This window comes from Aquila chrysaetos, chromosome 4 (assembly GCF_900496995.4).
Source record: "Aquila chrysaetos chrysaetos chromosome 4, bAquChr1.4, whole genome shotgun sequence".
Classification (NCBI taxonomy): domain Eukaryota; kingdom Metazoa; phylum Chordata; class Aves; order Accipitriformes; family Accipitridae; genus Aquila; species Aquila chrysaetos.
This window is the reverse complement of record NC_044007.1, coordinates 36,722,032-36,746,870: the sequence shown is the minus strand read 5'-3', so window position 1 is coordinate 36,746,870 and position 24,839 is coordinate 36,722,032. Positions and strand designations below refer to the sequence as shown.

Here is a 24,839-nt window from a genome sequence, read left to right as displayed (position 1 = left end):
GAACTAAGCCATGAAGGAAAACATGGCCATGTCACGCTAAGCAAAGAAACACATGAGTAACTCTGGCAAGCACCTAAGATAAGGCTCTTCTGAATAACTGAAGGTAATGTTATATTGATGTTATAATAATTACCTACACACACAGACACAGAGTAAGCAGAAGCAGAAGCAGAAGCTGTGCAACCATTCTCTTCAGTGGCGGCTGTATGTTCTCTTAAAACATTGGAAGAGAAGAATAGGAAGGAATCCTTTACACAATTAAAAATGCTATAGACCTTGTTGTGTTCTGAAAGTTTCCAAATTTTATTTAGAATGAAAGAAATACCTCAATATATCTAACAACCATAGTTTTTCACAGGACGCAAATGAGTTCTCACTTTCATTGGTCTTCCGTTGTCTCCCCTGCTAAATTACAGCTAAAAACACTAGGGAGCTCGAAGCAGAACTCTGTCCTGATTTCTGTTCTCTTTGCAATTGCTGTTAGATATATCTTGGTTTTTATACAGAGGCTATTAAGACTGCTTTTGCTTTTAAAACCCCATTCAGAAAGATAAGTCGAGGTTCTGGTCATCAATGCAGCTCTTCTGGTTGTTCCAGTGACAACAAAATGGGTTAGCCAGCTTTTCCTGAAGAAAGGAAAAACTTAGGTAGTACAGGATGAAATAGTCCTTTTAAGGACTACTAACTTTCTTGCATAAAGTCAAAAGATGGTCACTATGAATTTATATTTCATAAGGTCTTGAGTAAGTATTCTCCACTATTTATCTGATAGTTGAAGAGGACAGCTAGGAAAGGGAAAGGAAATGTTTCATATTATGTTTAGGACAGAGTAATGTTTGTTGAGCTCTGCCTAAAGGTTTCTCACAGGGCTTTGCAAAATGCAGTGCTACTTCTCACATGAAGAAAAGCCTCTCTCCAAAAATCTGTCACAAGAAGAAAAGGTCCACTGTCAATTACCATATGCAGCAAGTGCTGCAGCTTCAGTAACCAAGCAGAGCTTCCCTGGAGAAACTCTCCTGGGAGAGGTCCCTTTCCCTGGAAAGGCTCCTCACCAGCTCTTCCCAGCAAGCAGAGTACGCGGGGAATATTCAGTAGGTATTTGCTGCTCAAGTGCCTGGTATCAGCAGAGACCGAGAAGTGATGAGAGGCCCTTTCTGGATGAAAAGTTAGGGCTCTCCTCAAAGGCCCCAAGCAGCCTAAAACATATTTGAACCAACCCAAGAGTATACAGGAGCAGAAGAGGAACTCTCTCGTCCTTTTGTACTCATGCTTTTCTGCCATACTAAGTGCATGAGCAGAGTCAAAGGCAGAATGGGTGAATTAACTCAGAAAAAAGCTGTCCAAAAAAGCTGAGCAATCAGTCCTCAAAAAATTAATGATAAAAGACTTTGAATAAAGCCAATTTGTAATGGAATGTAAGAAGGGAAGTCCCTAAAGAGAAAAACTGTCTACCAGCTCTGCAGCAGGTTTTGCTGCCCCATGCAGTTTACCATGGCAAGAAGCCAACTTGGCAAGGCTAGCTCTTCTCCAAGGAGCCTGGCAGCACGCCAGCCACACTCACAGGTCTCATTTCTGCTGCCAAGCTCGAGGGGCAATCGAAGATTCCGTTTTGTGAATCTCCAGATCTGGTTATGACCGAGAATATTTGTGTTTTAAAATGTTCTTAAGCAAGTCAAGTTCCCTCAGTTTATACAGTGACTGAACAGGCGAAACAGAATACTTAACCCAGCTAGAGAAAATGAGCCACAGATTGTTAATTATATGGCTGTTTGCACTTTGACTGGAAGAGGAAGTAAGCTGGTTATAACTACTTTGGGCTTTACTCCTGCAACTGCATTGAAACCACATTTATGACAGCTGAAACTATGCAATTTTATATAAATGTGGGCACTTCCTGTTTTTGAAACAAGTCCTCGGCTGCTCGCCCTTACCTCACAGTAATGTTGCTGGAACCAGAATGTATTAAATGTGCTCAGTTTTGAAGATTGGTCTTAAGGTCTTATTTTACTAACTATTTTTAAAAGCGTAGATAAAATGCATATATTGGACTACTGCTGTCAAGCATCTCTGTTTCTAGGACCTAACCGTACTCCTTAGGCGTTAGGAAACATATGTTTTCCACGTGTGAGACTAAAACGCCCAGCTGTCACCCGGGCCATGCTCAGTCCCTGGTGACGTGGTCATGGTCACTCTCGGACGGGGAGGCAGGCGCGTCGCGTTCCCCCAAGCAGGCAGGCTGCGCTCTGAATTACACACGCTGGCAGATCTCTCGTTTTCCACTCAGTATGCAGTATTTCAAGTAACTTGTAATACCAGCTTTGTTGTTTTGCAGAGTACAGTATTAATTCTTCATTGTGGAAAGTATATGTTCAATTTTATAGACACTGAATATGCGGAGTAACACAGCCCACCCAGCATAAATCAAAGAAAATCATTATTTGACTAGAAGATAATTTTGAAAATACCATTTAAAAACCCTAATAAGCAGCAGTATGTTTCCTGTGCCTTTTCTCTTACTTTGCTTATTTATGTTAATTGGATCTCACAAACCAAACTTCTGCAATGAGTACAATTACATAAATCAGCACTCTGCTTTTCCACTGACAGTCATTCTCCTAAGAGATTACAGCAGGAAGACTGATCATATTGTTCAACTGAAAAGCAAACGCATATCCAGTAATTCCTGATGATAAAATGTAATAATTCTCACTTACAAAAAAACCCCACCCACATTTAATTTACAATGTATTCCTCCAGATTTAGTTTGTGACATATTGCTTGAGAGCCAAGTACCCCATAAATGCAAGATATTTACAGTCAAGATCACCAAAATCCTTAACACAGAGAAGCATCAGCATTTCTAGTACCTTTGGTTTGCTCTCCAAGACCACAGCCTCTTATTTCTGACCACTAGGTCCCACCCTTTAACTATGAGAACGTGCCAGTTTTATGGTGCTAACAGAGAGTGAACAATTACAGACCTCTTAGTCTCAAACTGGAAGAAGATTAAATAAAGATTCAGTTTTAAAGTCCTTATGCAAAAAACTCCAACTAAAAGAAACACTAAAGCTAAAATTTAAAATTCAATTACACCTGAGATATTGATTTCTTTTCACTTCACTTTCAAAGTAAACACAGTATACAGTCTAACTCATGCACTTCTTTAAAAACACTTCCCTTGGTTGCATTCTTCCTGCCTCGAGTCAAGGCACGGTTTCGAAGTGGCAGAAAAGCCAATTTGCAACCAGAAGAGGCTGGCCCTGCTGTCCCTCTTCCAGATCATCTTCAGCACAGACGTTTGTCTAACTCTGCAGTCAGCAAGTTCAAAGAGTTGAAGAGCCAGCCAAGTAACCCCAACCAAAAACGCAGTTCGCTGACCACTGTTTGGCTCCCTGAGCCAACTCACCCCAGAGTTGCAGCAGCAGCGGTGCTGGCGTGAGGGAGACGGGGTAATACCTCAGCACGGAGGGTGCAAACCACGCTTCTGGAAGCCGTTAGACCAAGGTTAGCTGCAATGATGCCACGTTTGTCACATCTCCACAAAAACTGGCCCCACGTTCAACCCCTATCATCCAAAGAAGGGAGGACATAGAAAAATGCAATTCATGGGCTGTAGTCTAAAGCTGCTCAATTACCTCAAAAGCCTCACTGAGCTACAGAATCAAACTCAAAGTCTCAACTCCTCTTTTGGCTCTGTTTTGACTGAAGCCTACTGTTTCTACACAAAAGCACTCAAGTCCAGATCTTTGCAAACTTATTCCCAAAAGTAACGCAAGCATTTCTAATAAGGAAAAGAAAAAAATACTTAATGAAGGCAACCCGGATTAGCTAAACGATACATCACAGTGGAACAATTCTGCTGTTAAAGATCATGCAGATGTTACAATGGAGTCAAAGAAAGCCTTTCTTTAGCTACAGCACAGCTGCTGCATACAACTTCAAAAAGACTTGGCACAGGACTTCAGCCACGCAACTTCCCCCTCACTTCATTTCATGCACGTCATCTGAAACTTCAGCGAGCTGCACCAAGGACAAAACTGACACAAGGGTTGTTTGGAACATCTTATCAACAGCGGGGCAGCTCCTTGCGCTGCCAATACTCACATGCACCTTCACAAAACTCAACTATACATCTCCATTCCTCCTCAACCCAGCAATCCCTCAAAAGCAATGCTATCCCACACTGCTGTCCCTCTCATTTATACTTGCATTATCTTCTACTTTAAAGAAGACAACCGAATTACCACATAATTAACATACATTAAAACTTCAAAAATAGCCATAAGAAAAAGTAAAAGAAATTCTCTGTTAAAGTAACATTAGAAAGTATTATCAACTTCCGTTCACATCCTTCATACACTGAGCTACTCTGAAGTCAGACACCCTGACCACGAAGCTGAAAATGCCATAGCTTACAATCATACTGAATGTACATGCTTAATGTCAGTCTTATATTTTCCACATAATATATGCACTACAAAGTAAATATATATTCACTGCCTAAATTCAAAGTTCAGCTTTTCTTTTTAAATGTGTCAAAGTATTACAGCTAGTTACATGTAGTACACAAGAACTTGCATTGATTTTACATATTTAACAGTGAAGCACACAGAACTTAATTTTATCTGCATACTAACATTACACTTGTGATTTCCTTTCAGTGATGATTTTGATAGGATATGTACCCGAGAAACCTAAACTGCTTTAAGATGCGTGTATGTGTATGAAATTAAATTAGAGCATTGCTGATGCGTAGAACAGAATCTTACAAACTGTTTTTAATTTCTCCCTTCTTCTTCTTTTATTAATTCATATGACATCAGCTCGTTGACTCTTAGGACATTCTTAGCTTCCACCATATGAAGCCATACACTGATTTGTCACCTACAATATTCTTCCCACAACTGTGAAGTTACAGACAAAGCATAATTAGTCCAAACGAGAAAAGAGCAGTAGGAGCAACTAAAATTCTGTTAACATTCAAACTTTGTAAGTAAAGCAGAGTAGAAAAAACCTGCAGAAACAAGGAAATACAAGCTGAAATGCACCAAAAAAGGTTTTTTGAAAAAAATTACCCAGTTACTTCATTACTAAGAACTTGAAAAAAAGCTGGAAATCCACGACTTTAAAGAATATTAGTAATGTTGATTAAAAACAGTGAAGAAAAGTCATTAAAGCAAAGGTAAACCTTGAAATACTAGAAATATTAACCACAGTATTACTGTATTCATGAAAACATAACACTTCAAAATGACCTACTTTAATAATAGTAAAAAAAAAAAAAAAGAAAGAATATGGGCACTAAACCCCAACTCTACTGGTTTTATAAAACATCATCTACTTCTCAGAATTAGTAACAGACTCATGAAACTGAACCAATTTGTTCAACAGATGTTTCAGTTAACCCAAAGGAATTTTACTTTTCTATTGTAGAAATAGAGCGCGCTGAATAAAATTCCACTATTATTAGCAGCTTTCAAAATATATTAGCTCCAAATTAGCTTCCATTTCCATTCTTTCTTTCTTTCACATAACAGAAAACATTTTCCATACCAGATTAGACGTGCCACCGAAATAAAGTAGGCACATTGATAAAACAAGTCGCCCTCCTCCTCCCCCCCTGCCTCCCATTTTATGGGATACACAGAAACGGCGGAGTTTTTATTTTTCTTGGCGTTCCTCTCTCCACATTAGCCAATAATCTTCCCTGCGTAGCTCTGCCAGTGCGCTGCCCCGCAGGCCCACAACACCCCTGCTGTTACAGTCCCGTGCTTTTCTCCAGCGGGCTCTGCGAACCGTGCGATCCTTTCGTAATGTGTGCTATTGCATCAGTCTAATTGCAACATAATTTTCAATGCTCTAGGTAAAGCAAATAATTTCATTTTTAACTTCTGCTCATAAAATACAGATTCTTTCCCTACCTTTTTTGTTTATGTTTAAAGATTTAAAGAACAACTTGCACTGCACAGCAGTAGTCAAACAAAAATACCTCAGGTTTTCTTAGAAAGCAGCACTTAAAAATATTGCTGTGCCTGAAGCATTACTGCAGCCTTTCACAGAGCCATATGTGTAGTAGATCCCCCATGAGCAGGCTGGAAGGGGAATGTGCATTCTTATTCTGTGTATTTAATATAATATTTAGCCATTATCAAAACTTCATAGCTTTTACTGTCTCTCTCCTGCAACAGAGAGTTAACAGCTTATCTGGCAAGCACACTCACTACGTTTCTAGGCACCGAAGACACGCTCTTGGTTAATTCATAAAATCTGATCTAATGTTAGATATTTTGCATTCAGGTTAGCTAAGTTAAAACAATATTTAGCTTAACCATGCCTTGGCCAAAAAATTCTCTGTTATCTACTGATTACAACAGCATTGTAGCTAGCTATAGAAATCACACTGGGAAAATACAAATCCCGAGCCGGAAGAAATGCAGATGAAATTCTGACCTCAAGTCATTCTGATAGTGGGCATTACAAACACTGTCTGCTTTGTATCTGATACAATAACCAGGCACGAGGCATGTGCCTGCAAAGAATGATGAATTTATGTGTCATTTTGGTTTTATGTACATATATTATCTGAGTTGACAGCATCAAAAAATGCTGTGCTTCTTGCACCCCAAATTGTATTATGTGATACAAACATCTATGCTAAAACCAATCTGCAGAGGCAAGCACTCACAAGAGGAAATGTCAAAAGTAAGTTTTAGAGAAACCTAAACTTTGCCTTTGTTTGCTTCTGTGGCATGGTATACACCACAGTTATGTCATACCATTTCCACAGCACCTCTGCTTCATTCAGCGTACAGAATTACCACTAATCAAAACAGTAATCTGTTTTACTCTTGGTATTTGGCATATGGTCCAATACCTTATTTACAGCATGCTACTCAAATTTTTTTTGGAAGACAGAACAAGTAATTTCTTTGTGAATTCAATGGTGCAGCTGAGTGCTTTATCAACATAATGGTTAGTCCTAGTGTTACTCTGTTACTCCTAACTTAGAATAACTGTGTTATTCCTAACTTCCTAACTACAAAGCAGTGACAGCTTTAAGGTCAAAATGATTCTCCAATTCTGAAGACAATTCTGTCTCCAGTTTGGCATAACTCAGACCTAATTTTTTCACAGCGCTTAGCATTACATTGTGCTTTATACAGCACTTTCAAACCTCAACCCCCACTGCCTCACTCGCTGTTATCAGTGCTCAGCACTTTTCCAAATCGGATCCAAAGATCTCAAGTCATCCGCAAGAAAGCAAGACACATACAGTTAGCAAGGACATGAGAAAAGCCAAGATTGAGCAACTTACCTAGCATCACCTAGGAAGTCTGAGTCCCGTTCGCCAGGGCAGCATGCAGCTGCAGAGAGCACCAGAACGGCTTCTGCCTCCTGTGATCCCCTGCCTCGCCCGCCACGCACGTCCTGACTTCTGCTGGAAGTGAGGCAGGGGTACTACAGAGAACAGCCTTCTCCACTGCATCAACCAGATTCATTCCCAGAGCAAGTCCATCCTGCGCACCGAATGAAGCAGTGGTCCTGCAGAAAAAACCAGCATGTCAGCGCATGGTTAATTATCATTAAATTATAAGGCTTCCCCACGAGGGGCCAAACAAAAGACCTTTGCAAAGATAAGCTCAGTTTTAACATTCCTTGACTTGCAAAAATGTTTGCATTCACCACTTCTAGAAAAAAGAAAATCAGACATCAGACCTTGTACGACGGGGTCACACTGACACCTACAAAAACCAGCAGTGGGGTCGAAATCTTTAGATTTACCGTGCAGCTCTTGTGGCAAAGGAGTAAAATGGTTGCAAGCGCAAAACAATTCTCTGCATAGGGACGAGCCATAAGTGATGGTTAAAAACATATTCTCAAGGAGCTACTGAAATCAAAGAGTGTTTATTTATTCAAAGATCTCTATAGAAAAGGACCTTCCAGAACAAACTCCTCTGCCTGTTCTCCTCAAGCCATATCCTCTGGCCCATGTCGATTCAAGCCCTGGTCCTTCTTCGTTCCTACCTTCAGTGCCCTTCCCAAGTCTCTCCTCACCCCCACTCCCCAAGGCTTTTCATCTCCCCTGGCTCAGTCACTTCCAGGCTTGGCTGGCAGTGCCACACTCTCCCCCTTGACTCCCCTCCTTCCTCCCCTCCTTCGTTCCCCAACATGCTGTCGTATTAACACACAATCTCACCATGGGTCTCTCTCTCCTGTTCACAGTCTACAGTATTTTGGGGCCAGGACCACACCACGGCCCTGTGTGTGCCACTGCCCATGGGTCTACTTCTGGCTCTCAGGCGCTGGGGTACGAGGCATTGGTTTCATCCCCCAGCTCAGCCTCCCCCCCACTTCCAGGCCATAAAGCTCTCACATGCTCAAGACAGCATGTAAGAACTGTGATTTCTTTAAAAGGTTACAGTTTGGTTAGATCTGAGATTTTCGCAGTGCTGACAAAGGCAAAGCTGTGACTCATAAGCTGCTCTTCTTCCCCAGTGCCTATCACCAGCGCTTCCCACATTGCCATCTAACTCCTAGTCTCTGCTTCAAAGGGAGGGACACGGAGCATTTCCAAAAAAAGGTTCTTCAAAAAAAACAAAAAAAAACCCACTACAATGAGAAATAACTTCTTCCACACATTCTTACAGATAGCTAAATAATTTTGGCAGACAAAAAAAGATTAAGCTAGAGGCAACTGCCTAGTCCCAAAGGCTAATGTTTTGCAAAGTTATAAAAAACTCCAACCAGCATCCTATACCAGGAAGCATCAGACAGCCTTCCTTACTGCAATTCCTGGCACACCCCTTTCAGCCCTTAATAGCCTAAGTCATTCAGCTTGTTGAAATGGTAACTGTGCAAATATTAACACCTGAGACCAGTGGTCAAACTGAGAGGAGTAGTGGCTGCAGGTGGACAGTGCCGGAGTGAACATCACACAAGTTGCCTTTGTCCTCACCACCAGTTTTGTTGCATGTCTACAAGCAATGTTCAAACAGCATCATCAGATGACAGCACACAGTCCAGCTAGTGTTTCTTCAGATGCCACTGTTTTCCTCCTAGAGGTACCAATGCTTGCCTGAAAAGCTACAGCTGCTCACAAAATACTTCTAGGCCATGAAAACCTGAAGTAAAATGGGTTAGCTTCATTCCTGAGGAAGGTCACACACAACTAACAGAGATAATTTAAGCAAATCCATTTTACTTCACATTTGCACTAAATTAGGAGCAATCGCGTATCAGTTACAAAGAGGAAGGGTAACTTTGTACAATACTATTGCTTGTGATCATCTGCCCCTGCCTGGAGGAGAAATAACGTTCTTGTATGAAACTCTGGGAAACTTTTTCTTTCCTTTTCTCTATTTAGCAGTTATTTATCTCAGCATGAAAAACAAATGCAGCACGCTGTCAGGTAATATACAGAAAGAGGAAAACCTCTCAAAACAGACAACACATTCTTTTAGAGCAAAATCCAATTTACAGATTTTTTTTACTGAGCTCTTAATAGCAAACAAGACAACAATTTCTTGATGGCTCTTGAAAATACTTCTGTACAAACATGGTCCAGAAAAGCAGACCAAGAAAAGAGAAAAACAGTGTCATATGCTCATGGATGGATGCAAATTATAGTATGGATTAAATGCATTATGACATTTATTTTTCAATAAGAAATAATTATTTCCAAGAAATGACTAACTATTCCTGTGAGATTGTATTTAGTCTAGAGACTTCTGATGTACCTAATTTTCAAAAAGCACTTATTAACTATGGCAAAAAAAGTGTGACCCACATGCACACTCCTAGAACATCCATGTTTATTCTTACAAAAATAAACTGAGAAGCTTCAACATCAGTGTGTAAAACATAATAAAGCATTAAAAGCACATTTCTGTTTTCAAAAATTAATAATAAATAATTTTATTATAGCTTGGATTCAATTTAATAATGAAACTGGCTATCAAACATCCATAATATTTTTTTTAAGGTCAGAATAATTATCTGTTCACTAGTTACAGTTAAGATTAAAAATATAATTAGGTTGAATGAAACTTCAGCACTTCAATGTACAATCATGGAAACTACACGAAACTTCTTCCTTAAAAAAGAGAGCAGAATTTCATGCACTATTTCATTTGGCAGAGTATAACATATTTGCTGTCAGCAAAGGACTTTTTTCAATGAAGAAAAAGGAAAAGGAAGTATTTCCATTCATACGGCACTGCCCAACTGATTAGAAGTATCAGGCACTGGTAGTTGTCTCTCAACTGTAAGCAACTGTAATAGATTTAGTACCTGCAGACCACTATATAGTGTTCCTAAAAACTCATCTGAAATCCACCAGACCTCCAAAAATGCTGTTTGTTTAACATAAACTAACCCAATTATTTTGTCATTGAAATCAATATTTATGGGCTAAAACACTACATCAAGTAGGAAAGCTTTAATGTAAAACAAATCATAAAACACTGATAATGGAAATGCTTGAAAAGGCTCTAGGACTACATGTATTTATATAAGATTTGTGAATATATAAACACACGGTTATATACGTCAAAAAAAAGGTGAGGCTCAGTGCAGTGCACTAATCATCAAAAAGACTAATCTTCCTTAGGACAAGTGTGCTCTTACAAGGACTTAAGCCAGCTGGCTGAAGTGTATTGAACATCTTACCCAACAGCAAAGATTCATCCAAGACCATTAATTCATTGTAAGGTAAGATTCCTTTTTTTTTTTTTTTTTTTAAAGTACTTTTCAGCATTTTTAAAGTAAAAGTTATTCCCTGAAAACCTTCAGCAGCTTTTTGTTACTAATACAATTATCACAAAAGCCACACTACAATGCAAATAGCATATTTGCTATGATCAATGTACTGGCATTATTTGATGAGGGATTCTTCTCTACATTGTAAACTTAATTCTGTTATTATGTTTGTTTAGGGAAGCTGTTCTTTAAATCGTCATAAGGAACATAATTTTCTACAACACTAGAACTTTCAATCATCAAAATTCCCCAAATCATGCTTCCCTTTTTAATTTCAAGAAATATCTGAAAGGATTGATGCTACTGCTACACTAGCATCAACACAAAAACTACTTCATGCATTGATCAACATGTATAGTGTAGTTTACTCTTTTATTTCAATCTGTTCAAATAACATGACACAATGAGCTCAGTATAAAACATTATGGTTCTTATGCAAATAAAGACTCCCACATTAAGGTTACTGCTCTACAATACATTGCACACAGCTGCTCACAGCTTGTCCTCACACTGAAATGTAGATTAAAATGGAATAGCAACCTCATACCTGTATTCCATTGATTTTATTGACTTATGGCATATTATTAAAAGAAATTAAAGAAATCTGAGTTACCAGTACTGACAACAGCACCTACAACTTCCCACTGCTGTGGCACAGCACCCTTAATTTTGTGGCTCATTGTCAAATGAAAAGAAGCCGATGAAAGGGCTTCAGAAAGCGAAGCCTGACACAAGAAGCACCCACAACACCAACCCTCTACTGCTAACCCCATCCCCAGCACCATCGTGAGTAAAAGAGAATTTAGCTTCAGTTAAATATTTTCGAGGTCGAATGCCTTTTCCATTCTTTACCAACCATCCAGGGAAACACCAGGTGCAAAGTGAGGAAAAGTACCATAGCTTTATAGACACCAACTCATGTCCCCCATTGACTTTCTTAGGATCTTCGGCAATTTCCAGCACCTCAAGCACTGTTCTGACTGACTAAAGGTTTTAGTTGGTCATTTCATAAGCGCTTATTTTAGACCAATATTTAAGCTCACCTCACTTCATGTACTCTACAAAATAATTTGTTTTTCTTACTCTATGAATGACAGCGCCAAAAATAGCTACCGAGCAAATAGTAAAGCGTATATAGTAGTACGTTATCCATATGGTATCAACTAAAATAAATCTACTTATAGTCTGGTAAGTTTTCAAAATAATGCACTTGAGTCTCAGATTTGTAAAAATTGGAAGTTATATACTTATGTGTGATTTTACTTTTTTTTTTTTTTTTTTTTTTAAATTAAATCAGAGAGTTATAAAAGCAAAACTGAGTAACAGCACAAATACGAGGATATCTTGGAATAGAATCAAAGAATGTTTTGGGCTGGAAGGGACCTTAAAGATCATCTCGTTCCAACCCCCCTGCCATGGGCAGGGACACCTTCCACTAGACCAGGTTGCTCAAAGCCCCATCCAACCTGGCCTGGAACACTTCCAGGGATGGGGCATCCGCAACCTCTCTGGGCAACCTGTTCCAGTGCCTCACCACCCTTACAGTGAAGAACTTTTTTCCTAATATTTAATCTAAATCTACCCTCTTTCAGTTTAAAACCATTACCCCTCATCCTATCACTACACTTCTTGATAAAGAGTCCCTCCCTATCTTTCTTGTAGGCCCCCTTTAAGTACTGGAAGGCTGCTATAAGGTCTCCCCGGAGCCTTCTCTTCTCCAGGCTGAACAACCCCAACTCTCTCAGCCTGTCTTCACAGGAGAGGTTCTCCAGCCCTCTGATCATCTTTGTGGCTCTCCTCTGGACTTGCTCCAACAGGTCCATGTCCTTCTTCTGTTGGGGGCCCCAGAACTGAACGCAGTACTCCAGGTGAGGTCTCACAAGAGTGGAGTAGAGGGGGAGAATCACATCCCTCGAACTGCTGGTCATGCTTCTTTTGATGCAGCCAGGATGCAATTGGCTTTCTGGGCTGTGAGCACACATTGCTGGCTCATATTCAGTTTTTCATCCACTAATACCCCCAAGTCCTTCTCCTCAGGGCTGCTCTCAATCCACTCATCGCCCAGCCTGTATTTGTGTTTGGGATTGCTCCGACCCATGTGCAGGACCTTGCACTTAGCCTTGTTGAACTTCGTGAGGTTCACACAGGCCCACCTCTCAAGCCTGTCAAGGTCCCTCTGGATGGCATCCCTTCCCTCCAGTGTGTTGACTGCACCACACAGCTTGGTGGTGTTGGCAAACTTGCTGAGGGCGCACTCAATCTCACTGTCTGTGTCACCAGCAAAGATATTAAACAGCACCGGTCCCAATACTAATCCCTGAGGAACGCCACTCATCACTGGTTTCCACTTGGACATCGAGCCATTGACCGCAAGTCTTTGAGTGCGACCAGCCAGCCAGTTCCTTATCTGCTGAGTGGTCCATCTGTCAAATCCACTGTCATGTGGGACAGTGTCAAAGGCTTTGCATAAGTCCAGGTAGATGACATCCATTGCTCTTCCTTTATCCACTAACACTGTAATACCGTCGTAGAAGGCCACCAAATTTGTCAGGCACGATTTGCCCTTAGGGAAGCTATGTTGGCTGTCACTAATCGCGTCCTTATTTTCCATGTGCCCTAGCATAGTTTCCAGGAGGATCTGCTCCATGATCTTGCTGAGCACACAGGTGAGACTGACTGGCCTGCAGTTCCCCAGGTCTTCCTTTTTTCCCTTTTTAAAAATGGGGATTATGTTTCCCCTTTTCCCATCAGTGGGAACTTCCCCAGACTGCCACAACTTCTCAAGTATGATGCAAAGAAAGCTAACAGAAAGTCCTTAGAATAAATGCAAATACACCTGTAGTATTCTGTGGCCACTGAACTGGCTCTTAGGACATATCTCAGAGTGAAGATGACTCCTGGCATGCATTTGGCAGTACTGTACTAAAGCAAACCTTTTAAAGTTATCCCCACTCTTATTACTGTGGCTTAGAACAGGAATACACTGTGACCTTTATTTTTCTGAGCAAAACCCCCTTTTTGCTACAGGGTTTTATGACTATTTTTAAACTATGCTTTAGTTTTCACCTAGGTAACTTTCAGAAATTTGAAAACACGTGATAATATTCATACATTTGCCAAAGACAAAAGAAAGTTCTCCATAGAGTAGAGAATAAAAAATAGAAGAACTGAGAAATTTTATTGCTCCTAAACATACAAAAATGCATGTCATGCACAGGTTCCTTAATAAAACAATGATCATTAAACTCTATTATACTGTTTGTGCCTAATTTGTGAGATTTGTTGAATAAAATGTCTTTTTTTTACACCATCTTGCTATTCCAGTAGTGTGCTTATCTCCAGAAATTGTAGGTTTTGAGCCTGAAATCCATGATGAGATGGAGCAGAGAATATTTTCTAACTGATACTCTGTGAGAAAATGGGGTTTGGTGCCTCAAAGCTTGACAGCTGTGATCTAATATGCTGATTTCTCCTCTACCCCCTGGGCTACATTTGTAAAACTTAATAATCTCCTTTTCAAGATCTCTTATTCGAACCCACAAATCCTTCCTCTCATGGAAATACCCCAAACACCACCACATTATTCTGGACAGAAATGTTCAAAGTGTGCTGTTACACAAGGGTGCTGAGCCAACCTAACATGTAACTACTATTAAAAAGTTCTTGTGCTCCTGTCCCTTTCCTTGCATTCATCCTATCCTTTAGTAAACCTGTTCAGCTCACTAATCTGGCATAAATCTCTTCATTTTTTTTTTTGTAGATTAGTGAACTGAATCAGTTCATCAAGAGCTGAGACAAGTTTTACAGCCAGGAAGACGGGGGGGACAACACGACAACCTGGCCAGGACTGTGGAGAAGACGACGGGGAAAAGGACTTTCATTTCCAGAAGTCACCAGTTTTTCACCCCTACCAGATTAGCTCAATTTATCCTGCCATACCAAACCTTCTCACTCACCTGTTGATGCTTCTCCACTTTGCACAGATAGATTAACACTTGCTAGCCCAAAGACTAGAAATCAAACATGCTTGCTGTCAGGTGAGTGCATCTGTCCTAGCTAGACAACCCCTCTGAACCACGTACCTCTGCCTCTGCAGCCTGATGACTGTCACCATTTCCCGTCTCTCTCCTACTGAGGGTGAAGAATCTCTGAATACCCCAAACAGCAATTTCCGAACTGTAATCTGTGGTCAATAGCCATGGTAAGTGGTCTATAGCTAGTCTGGCAGAACTGTATCGTATACCATAATTATAAATGCCTAAATTTCACAGGGTTATAGCAGTGACAAAATTTAGTAATGGGGAGAACACCCTCAAAAACTTATGATGATAAAGCTTGCCTGGCCTGGGTCCTTGTGCAAGAAGTGAAGAAAGCCGCCAGTACAGTCAATGGCCAAAGCAAGCCCCATTCTTAATCTATGGTCTCAGTGGTTCTTCTGTCATCTTCAGCCAGTGTGGCTGGACACCATGAACACCACACATTTAATACACTTCAAACTGGACAGTGCAGCAGTTATGGTAGTCTTTGTAAGCCTTTCAGCAAAGAGGAAAAAACCAACAACAGTAACTTCAGTATTTTGGTTCAAATTGAGCTGCCTGCTTTCTATTATTGTTTGATTTCTTGCCAAGTGTCCTTTTTTTTTTTCCTTTAAGCCAACTCACCAGCAACTCACTATGGAACCCAGATGAAGGAACAGCTTCTTTATCACATAATCTCCCCAAATGTGAAATGGTTTTAATACTTACCCCCAGTGGCAGTTACAACACAGAAAAAAAGAATTATTACATATTAATCCCATTAATTTCTGAGTCAAAAAGAATGTACAGCATTAAAATACAAGTTTAAAATGAGATAATTCTACCCAATTTACTGAAAAAATCAGATAGCATTGTACATGCAGATGTATTTATATAGATATACACACATATATACATAAAACTATAAAACATATATAATACATATAATTTGTAATGCTGGCTAAAAAAAAATGCCCCCAAAATGCTACTCAGTTCTTCTAAATATCAAAACAGCTCAAATTTTGTGACTAAATTTGATGACTCATTTTCTTTTTTGGTTCCAGGATCTTTCTGCAGACACCCCCAAAAATGAGGAAACTGCTTTTGTTCCTGCTGAACACAAATGGAATAAGTGGCATCTCTCACAAGAAAGAAAATATTTTAATTGTTTCAAGTGTTCCTGAAGTGCAAGTGGAAGCAAATGGAAAAGCTGCCATATCTACAGCTCAGTGCAACTGCAGTCCACAGCTTTCACCAAGTTAAAGTAATGCTATCATGCAAGGCAGGGTGCAAAGAAATTCTGACTACATAGAAATTAAAGAAGGTAAAGAGAGCTTCACACTTTGCTACAACTGTCAGTCACGCTCATCGCGCCTCTTTGGAGTGCCCCGAACACCCCTGTGCCACGTTTCCATCCTCCTCTATTTCACAGACTATTGATCCACCTCATCCGCTCCTTGAGTCACATGAGCACTACTCCTCCCTTCAGCCATTTTTTGGGAAGCTAAGGGCCTTTTATATGATTGCTACCTGACTGGTTTCTAACTAGGCAGGCCAGTTTTACTGCTGTCTTAATGACTGCAAACGAGACAACTGAATTTTCCAGTTTTCCCAGTAGCCACTCCACCAGGGGGTGTGTGGAAACGCTGGTGCACACTCCTGGCCATGTCCCTGCAGACTCCCAGCTCTTGCACCACATCTGTGCTGTACCCTTGGCGTGGCTGGTACCACTGCACACACGCAGGGCATCTGAGCATGCAAACCAATCATCTTTAGGTGCGTTTTTTTTGTTTTTTTTTTTTTTAATAACTGGCCAGATGGCATGCCTCACTCTCTCTTTTCCTCCTCTTGCATGTCAGCGGGACAGTCAGCCTCCCATTCCAACCAGTAGCCTGCAAAAGGTTTTGTAAATCATCCTTTGGTAACACCAGGGCTTCCCACCTCACATTTCTTCTACCTCCTCTTTCACCCCACTTCCCATGCACCCCAAATCCTCATTCCCATCTATCTTCCTTCTGTTCAGGAGGTAGGTCTTTCAAAGTGCCAACTTTCTGCACCACAGTAGGAGGATGGGCAGAGAGGGAGCTGGGGATATTATGCTGGAAGGTGTTAACGGCCACCATCAAATGGTTCTTTGATCTCCAGACAATTACAGAGCTGGGCCTGCTAACCAGATGCAAGGGGCTCCCTCTTTCCCCTGTTTCTTCCTTCTGCATCCCAGACGGACAGAAATGCCATCAACTTGAGGGCAAGGCCCTGTAAACCAATTATAGGTTTATTTTTAATTTAGAAAGAAGAAAAGGGCTATTTTGCTTTCATAGGAGAAGATGTCAGAAAGAGTTTGCAAACCAACAGTTTAACTCTGAAAGAGACTCTTGTAACAACTCATGTCTGCTTAAGAGCTGTCTGAAAATATGCAATTTGATTGCTGAAGTTTAACAACACTTAAAGTTCTCAAAAGTTCTTATCACAGTCATACATAAGAGAGAGAACTTTTTTAAAGCTTCAAATGCTAGATGAGAAGCATATGAGATTGTTTTAGTGCTTTCTACTAATTAGTACTGCTTTTATTATACAGGGCAAGAAAATGACAATTTTTTTCCTAAACTGGCAGTGAACAGCCAATTCAGTAAGCTGTGTTTTTGTCTTCTGTGACAGGGCAGTGGAAAAATCTCTTTCATTTATTAGGTCTACAGAGACCAAAACTGGCCGGGTATCAAACCTGCTTTGTAAAAGCCCAGATCCATTCAGCCATGTGTAGATTCCATAATTCTTTACAACCTGTTATCAGTATCAACTTCACAAAAGATGAACCTTTGGTGTCTTCCAACGAGTGTTGCTGCAACCCTTTATCAAACGGAGCAAAAACTTGAACTGACAGTTCAACACAGAAAGACAAAAAAAACTCTAATGGCAGTGCCAAATTAAATTCTTATTAAAATCTAAGATATCTTTTTTTTTTCCCTAGATGAGCTTTGCATAAAAGATATAAAACTAGATCTCCTACAATGGTGGATAAGCAAGCTGGATAACTATTTAATTTTAATAACTCTGATTGCTCCAAGCCCTACTGTGTGCACCTATGCTACTTAATCTGCCAGTTTCATCACGTCACTTGTGATTGCAGGGTAGCCAGAACTTGTCATGGGGACAGACAGGGCAAGGCCTTAAGCTGAAAGGGTGCTGATGGCAACCTGAGATAGAAAAATGAACATTTCTTTAGAAGGATGGAGCTTTCAGGAAGGAAGAAAACTACCAGGGTGGAGTGATTGACTTGCTTTTAACTACAAGGAGAGATTCCTAGATGGCTTTGATGAACTGATTAAAATGTGCTGCCTTGTTAAAAAGGTACTTCTCACATTGAATCAGGTGCACACTATATTACATCCAGGGAAAAATATTAAACTTTGATTTTCAGTAAACACAGCCAACATCACATTCTTACATTTTCTATAGCAGAAGTTTATGAATAACAGCACCCGCAACACTTCTAAATCTCAGACTTTAAAACTGAAAGAACTAATTAATCATTTTATTCAGCTCAAATATCCTTGCTATGCTGACTGCTCTGCATCTGTCTATACTGACAGCATTTGCTTAAATTGTCCCATTTTTTTAGCAATGGATTTTATTGCATTCTTTAAGATAAAAAGAACTGCAAAAAACTCACAAGCGTTTCCTACATTATTAAGTACTGTAATTATTTTACAGTTAAAACAAATAATTCTTGTGAAACGTTTAGTATGCTTCACATAAGCTAAAAGTCTAGTGTTCTCATTCAGTACTAGGTTTACAATGCTGCAAACTTGCATCTGACACAAACGTGAACATTAGCAGTCTTAACAACACCCTTCCGTGCAAGTTACATATATTTATCAATACAGATAAACATGCAAACATGCACGTGATTTTCTTCAAAGCTTAATAAAATCTGCAGGCTCTTTAGGTCTCCTGAAAGTATGTGTGATTTTTATCACCACCACATAAACCGTCCTCTTTAATACTCCTCTCCTCGCTATGCAGTCTGCAGATCACAGGAGTGCACAGACTCTGAACTTAAGTTTTATTTGCACAAGAGTGCAGGGAATGTTACACAGCACCATTCCTCACATGAAGAAGGAGTGAATCTGTACTCCTCACACACAGATTTGCCACAATTCAAACTTCAGCCATAATTTGCTGATAGCTTGAGGGTAAGGAGTAAAAATTTTGGAAGTAAACAAACTCAGCATTCATGAATACAACACAGAAACAATTTAGCACCGTTTTAGGAGTACAATGTACAAATGTGGCTCATCTACTTCCTAGAAATCTGCTACAAAACTTCATAACTCTCCTAATCTTTGCCCCTAGCTTGAAGCAAAACAGCTTTGTGTTGCCTCTAAAAGTAGGGAGGGAGTAGTGGGGGATGGGAAGGGGAGAGAATAAGAGGATAAGTGGGAGTGAGAACTGATACACCATACTGGCATTAATTTATAAAAAGACCGGTGAATCGTATTCTTAGACTATGGCTTTCCTAACAAAGTCAGGCACATTCTCAATTATCAAATAAACAAGGTCATCCTGTACTTTTTATTTTGTACATGCACATGCAAAGGAAAAAAGGAAAAGTTTTGTTTCATCTGTTACCAAAACCATCATTCTGCAGTCAACACTTCTAATGAAATACAGGCCAAAGGATTAGTCAGAGCAGATTCATGGAAAAACAAAGGAAATCTGTATGCAAATACAAGCCTACCACATAACTAAACCCAAGAATGAATCCTGCTCGAATACCTCCAAATACTGTCCTACAAGGCTCCCTGCAATGGCTTCCACTCACCCCAGCTCCACAGCAATTAGCAGCAACTTTAGTAGCCATGGCCCTGAAGAAGACAAATGATACTAGTATCATCATTAAAGCACTAACTTAAGTATTCTAAATAACAAATGCATCAGAAATATATTCCATATCTGTCAAAGGTCTGAAGAAGATTCTGTTCATCTTTTTAGGGAAGGAGGAGACAGGGACCTGGTGGGGAAGGCTATAGGGGAAGCTATAGAGGCTGTTGGGCCATAGGGAAGGCTGCAGCAGAGCTATTGCCCAGCTGGGAAGACAAGTTATTTGAAAGCTACGGTTTTACAAACAGGCAAAGAAAGTTGACCAATCGTGCTTGTCACAGGAAAACTCAGCTGTCGTGAGGAGCCAGAGGGTGGCTGACGGTCAGGCACGACCACAGAGCATCACCCACCGATGCAGTATCGCAGGCCTGGCCTGGGACAGGCAGAAGTGGCAACCCAACACTTTTCATGGCTTAATGTTAGGCCGGTCTCAGCTGGAGCTCTGCGCGAGTAAATACAACTCAAGGAGTTTTTCTCAGAGGGTTATTTTTAAATACCTGACCATATGAGCTTCCTTGGAATGGGAAAAAAGGGGAGGCAAAACTAAACAGTCATTACATATATGTTTAAATATAACATTAAAAAAACCACAAGATATTTAAACTGACTAGAAATATTCACTTTCATTTTAATTTTAAAGTTGGCAATGGACCTGGACCCAAAAAAGGTTATATTCTGACCGAGATGCAGCAGCGTGGAGTTTCTAAAACCAGTCTTTAAAACAGTTCAGAAGGGGGCGGGGAGGGGGGAACCTTGCTCAAAATCTCTCACTTCGAAAAGTAGTAATTTGAGTTTCAGTCCTTATTCAGAGATGTGCTAAAGTCACTCAGAGCTAGAAAAGAAAGCTCAAGTACAAAAGGCAACAGTAGTTAAGTGCACAACGGGAATATGTGGTTGTACAGAGTTCAGTTAACAGCAGCAACATCAACAAATAAGGTCGGGAGGTTTGACCCTGAGTTTTCTCAATACTACTTTCCCTGCAAGAAGCATCTGCACTAATGCCAAAAAAGCACTTGTAAGTCTTTATCTACTTCTGTTTCAAAATCTAGACATAAACACATCTACGTCTATGTAAATCATCTCGAAAGATGCAGTGGGATGCTCAGACGACACATGGTCACAAGCATCAAGCATTATCAAGAGAAAAGGCTGAGAGCCAGAAAGAAAACACTCACATCTAATGGCACATTTTGGGAATACTGATACTGTTTGGCTGCTGGAAATCTAATAACTGTATTTTTCCAGTAGTACCTGTTAATATATTTAGAATCAAATTCCATAACACTACCTAAAATTACAAAGCAAGCAACTGCTTGAAAACATGCTTTCAGTATATAAGAACCATATTTTTGTTTATATAGAAAAATATCTGTAGATCAGTTAATCTCAAATCAACTATCCCTTTCTGTTTACCTGAGATTTTTTTGGCTGTCACTATCAATAATGCATGCAAAAACGTGCACAGCTTTGCACAGTGCTGGTTAGTTATCCATGTACTGAAGTTTTTCTGAGCAAAATTTTTTTATTTGTCAAACAAAATTGCCTTTTTAATAAGTGTTTTGACAATGGAACAATAAAATTTGACAATGGAACAGCAAAATTTAAATATTCAAATTACATTATATTATCTCAATATATGACAGTATTAGCTATTGAAAGAATGGTACTTCTTCCAGTGTGCACATTACCTTTCACGGTTACTATAGTTGCTTACTCCCTCATCTTCTCTTGGCTTTCTAACTTTGGACTTTTATATCATTAGAGGAAACTGATTTTTTGGTTTCAAGAAAAATACATTCAGCCCATGTCTCAGAGTGGAAAACACAGAGATACTAAGCCTTCTTTCCAGTAATAATCCCCTAAAAAAAAAAAAAAAAACCACCAAACCAACTCCCCCTTCCCCCAAACCCACCAACAGAAGAAAAGCACCAGAAAGACACAAGCCCAAGTGATACTGGTTAATACTTACAGGTTTACTCATTTTAATGTTTGGATATTCAATACATTTTAATTTACTATGTGTACATCTGGATTTCTGGAACTGCGGAGCTTCCCTTCACATGGCAGAGCACAAAAAATATTCTGTGCTATCTGTCCCAGACTTGTTTCCTTTCTGTTACATACACAGTATATATGTGAGATGATTTGATAACTCACTTTTGGTTGTGCACAAGTACTGCAGCTAATGGAGTTTTTGGTCGTTTATTAGAGAGGGAAGGAAGAGGTACACTGACTTTTAACAAAACTCTGTGACGCTGTATGAATCTTTCCTACAGTGGCAGTTCTTAAATGTTCATTTAAGTTCCAAAGCAGAAATTTTCTTTCTGAGCTTATAAGATTTCTCTCAGACAACTTTAAAAAACAAAACCCCCAAAATCAACACCCAAAACAAAAAAAAAAAAAACGAAAAAGAGCATGAGCATTCACACCATGTGTACCATGTGTGCACTAATCATCCATAGAGACAGAATAAACCCCTCTATTACATACACTTCTGAGTACCAGCAAGTTCTGTACTTACTCTTATTTGCAATACCCCTACAGGTCCTAGTCATGTCCCAGAACACTTCATCTCAGGCAATGCATTTTGGGTTCCTTCACCCCAAAGAGCTGACAAAAGGCTGAAGGCAACAAACTGAGACTGACAGGGGAATGAAACAAAACATTTAATATTTACAAGAGAAGATTTGGAGTACCAACCATAAATTAGCTTTCTTTAGAGTCGTTTTATCCCTTGGTATTTATAACCAGTTACAAGGTAATAGTTAATTTGGGGTGAGTGCAACTGAGTATCTGCAGGAGACCAAAGCCATTAAAACCACCTGCAGACAGCAAGTGGAAGTAAGTGATCCTAGGGCTACTTCTTTGTTCTATTACCTTTGTATCTTGAAGAGGACACTACTTCCTTTCCATCCATAGAAAGCTTTTCAGCATTCAACAGAGTCAAGTTATAAAATCATGAGAAGAAAAAGCACGAAGAAAACCCTCACAAAATCCCTTAGCACCATCAAAAACAGGTTTCACATGACAATAAGGGTTATCACCTCGTTCACTTTGTTTCCATATTCATGTACCCAAAAGAACCCTAAACAAATAGTGCACAGGAACAGAAAATCAAGCTCTTGAGTTAAGACCTGACTTAGTTTGCCTGAGCAAATCAGTCTCCTCACATGGATGAATTTTAATGCATTTAACCACACACATGCCCTTGTCCAACTGTGCTGCCCTCTGTACTTCACTACAATATTCACTCTATTCAATGTTTTGTCTTACTTTCATTACCCATTGCATGACTGTACACACCATTTATTGCAGTATTCAGAAGAGTTCAGTGTCAAGTATTATTTTCATAAGAGAACTTTCTGTGAAGTTCATGAGTAAGTTGACCTGCTTCACTTACAGCCTCATTTGCATTTAGGATCAGCATTATGCCTGCTTCCAGCATGAGCAACAGGCAGTATATAAATGTAGGTGGTTATTATGGAAACTTAGGCCCTTATTTTCCAAAGTACTTACAAAATATATTTATTTAAATATTCAAAGCACATCATTTCCTCGCTCAAAGTACAGCTTCTCCTTGAGAAGACTGAGCACTCAGCATTTTTGCAAATCAGCCCAAAGCTGAGCACATGCAAGCAAGATGCATATTTAGTGCCAACCTCCTAAAAAGCTGAGTGACATGCGAGCATCACACAGGAAGCAGGTGGGAGAGCCCAGGGCAGAATTCAGTTCTTTACAGCTGCCTTGGTCAGGAGACTATTTTCTGACTGTGATCTTTGCCCTGTTCCATTCTCACCATCCATTTTTCTCCTACCAGTAAGACAGCAATCCAACAGCACCCCTGTGAAGAATGGGTCCATGGTATGTGCTAAATAAAACAGGGGTCCAGTAGTAAAATTATATGCAGTGGCAAAGCCAAAGCCTGTGACATGATGCATACGCAGCCAGAAAACTGAGGTACACTTGCACAAATAACCTGAATTTTGGCATTTCTAACTTCTGCACCATAGCTTTTGCACCTTTAGTATTCTTTCAGTATTTTTGGTATGTCATTTGTTGTGTTTTGGAATAAGCAACAGCAACGATAACAAATCACCACTTGGCATCATGACTGCAAGCATGATGAAGACAGGGCGAGAGAATACATCGCAGTCCCAGAACAGATCTCCAGCACCTCAAGCTCACAGGGCAAGCAACAGCAAGACAGCCATCTTCTAATATGGGTTTATTTCACAGATATTATGAAGAGCAGAAAGACGGTAAGTCTTTCATTCTTACGTAAGACTATTTTCTGAATCTATATGCCCCCTGCCTCCTCCTCAGCACAGCATGCAGTACCAGCATGGTCTGCTGGGCATCATGCCTCTCCAGCTGCTCAACCCAATAGGGTTCTCCTTCCTTTCCCAGCCCCAGCCCCCAGCCTCCTGGCCAAGCACCACATCCCCATCTGGAATAAGAAATGTAAAGAAAAGAGGGCAGAGCTAGTCTGTGCAGATAATGCATTTATTTCACAAAAGAAGCTGAGCAAAGCACAAGTATACTTGTTAAGGACAACATCTTCTGATGTTTCATCTACTGACATCAAAGTATCTTAAAGCTTATATCCTGGCCAAGTTTGCTTGTCTTTTCATTAGGAGAGAAAAAAATGTATAACTTTTTTTTTTTCTCAAAAAAAAAAAAAAAAAATCTTTACTCCGAAGCATACAGTATACAGAACCGTTAAAAAAAGGACACAAACAGTTTTAACTAGTCTCATTCACAAAAACAGCTTGAAATTTTCCACTGAAAAATACAGAACAAGTATTTATTAATTCAGCTTTAGGTAGACAGCTACCACAAAAACTTGGTAAAGATGGAAGCAACTGAAAATCAGATTTCATATTTATATTGAGATCTGTCAGCATAAGTTATAGATATTATACTAATAGTTCGGTTTAAAATATTGCCTTCTCCAACTCTTTGCCCCTTTTATGTGGGTTGTCAGCTTTACAGGCCACAATTTTTTATGCATTGAACTTTATTTTATATATATATATATATGTATATGTTTCCACATGTTTATATATCTTTATATATAACTAGGTTTCTATGGTTTTTATACATATAAAAGACTACAGCCAAAATTTTATTTAAATATTAATAAATCAGACCTTGGGGAGGGGGGATAGGGAAGACAATGTTTTA

At 39.7% G+C, this 24,839-nt stretch overlaps 1 protein-coding gene across 1 annotated transcript in view; it reads right to left on the bottom strand.

Moving 5' to 3' along the window:
• NCOA2 (nuclear receptor coactivator 2) overlaps window positions 1–24,839 on the bottom strand; it is a 199,352-nt gene that overhangs the window by 119,654 nt on the left and 54,859 nt on the right. Inside the window, 1 exon segment of the mRNA XM_030011116.2 lies at window positions 7,316–7,542. The gene's annotated coding sequence lies outside the window, so the exon portion shown is untranslated.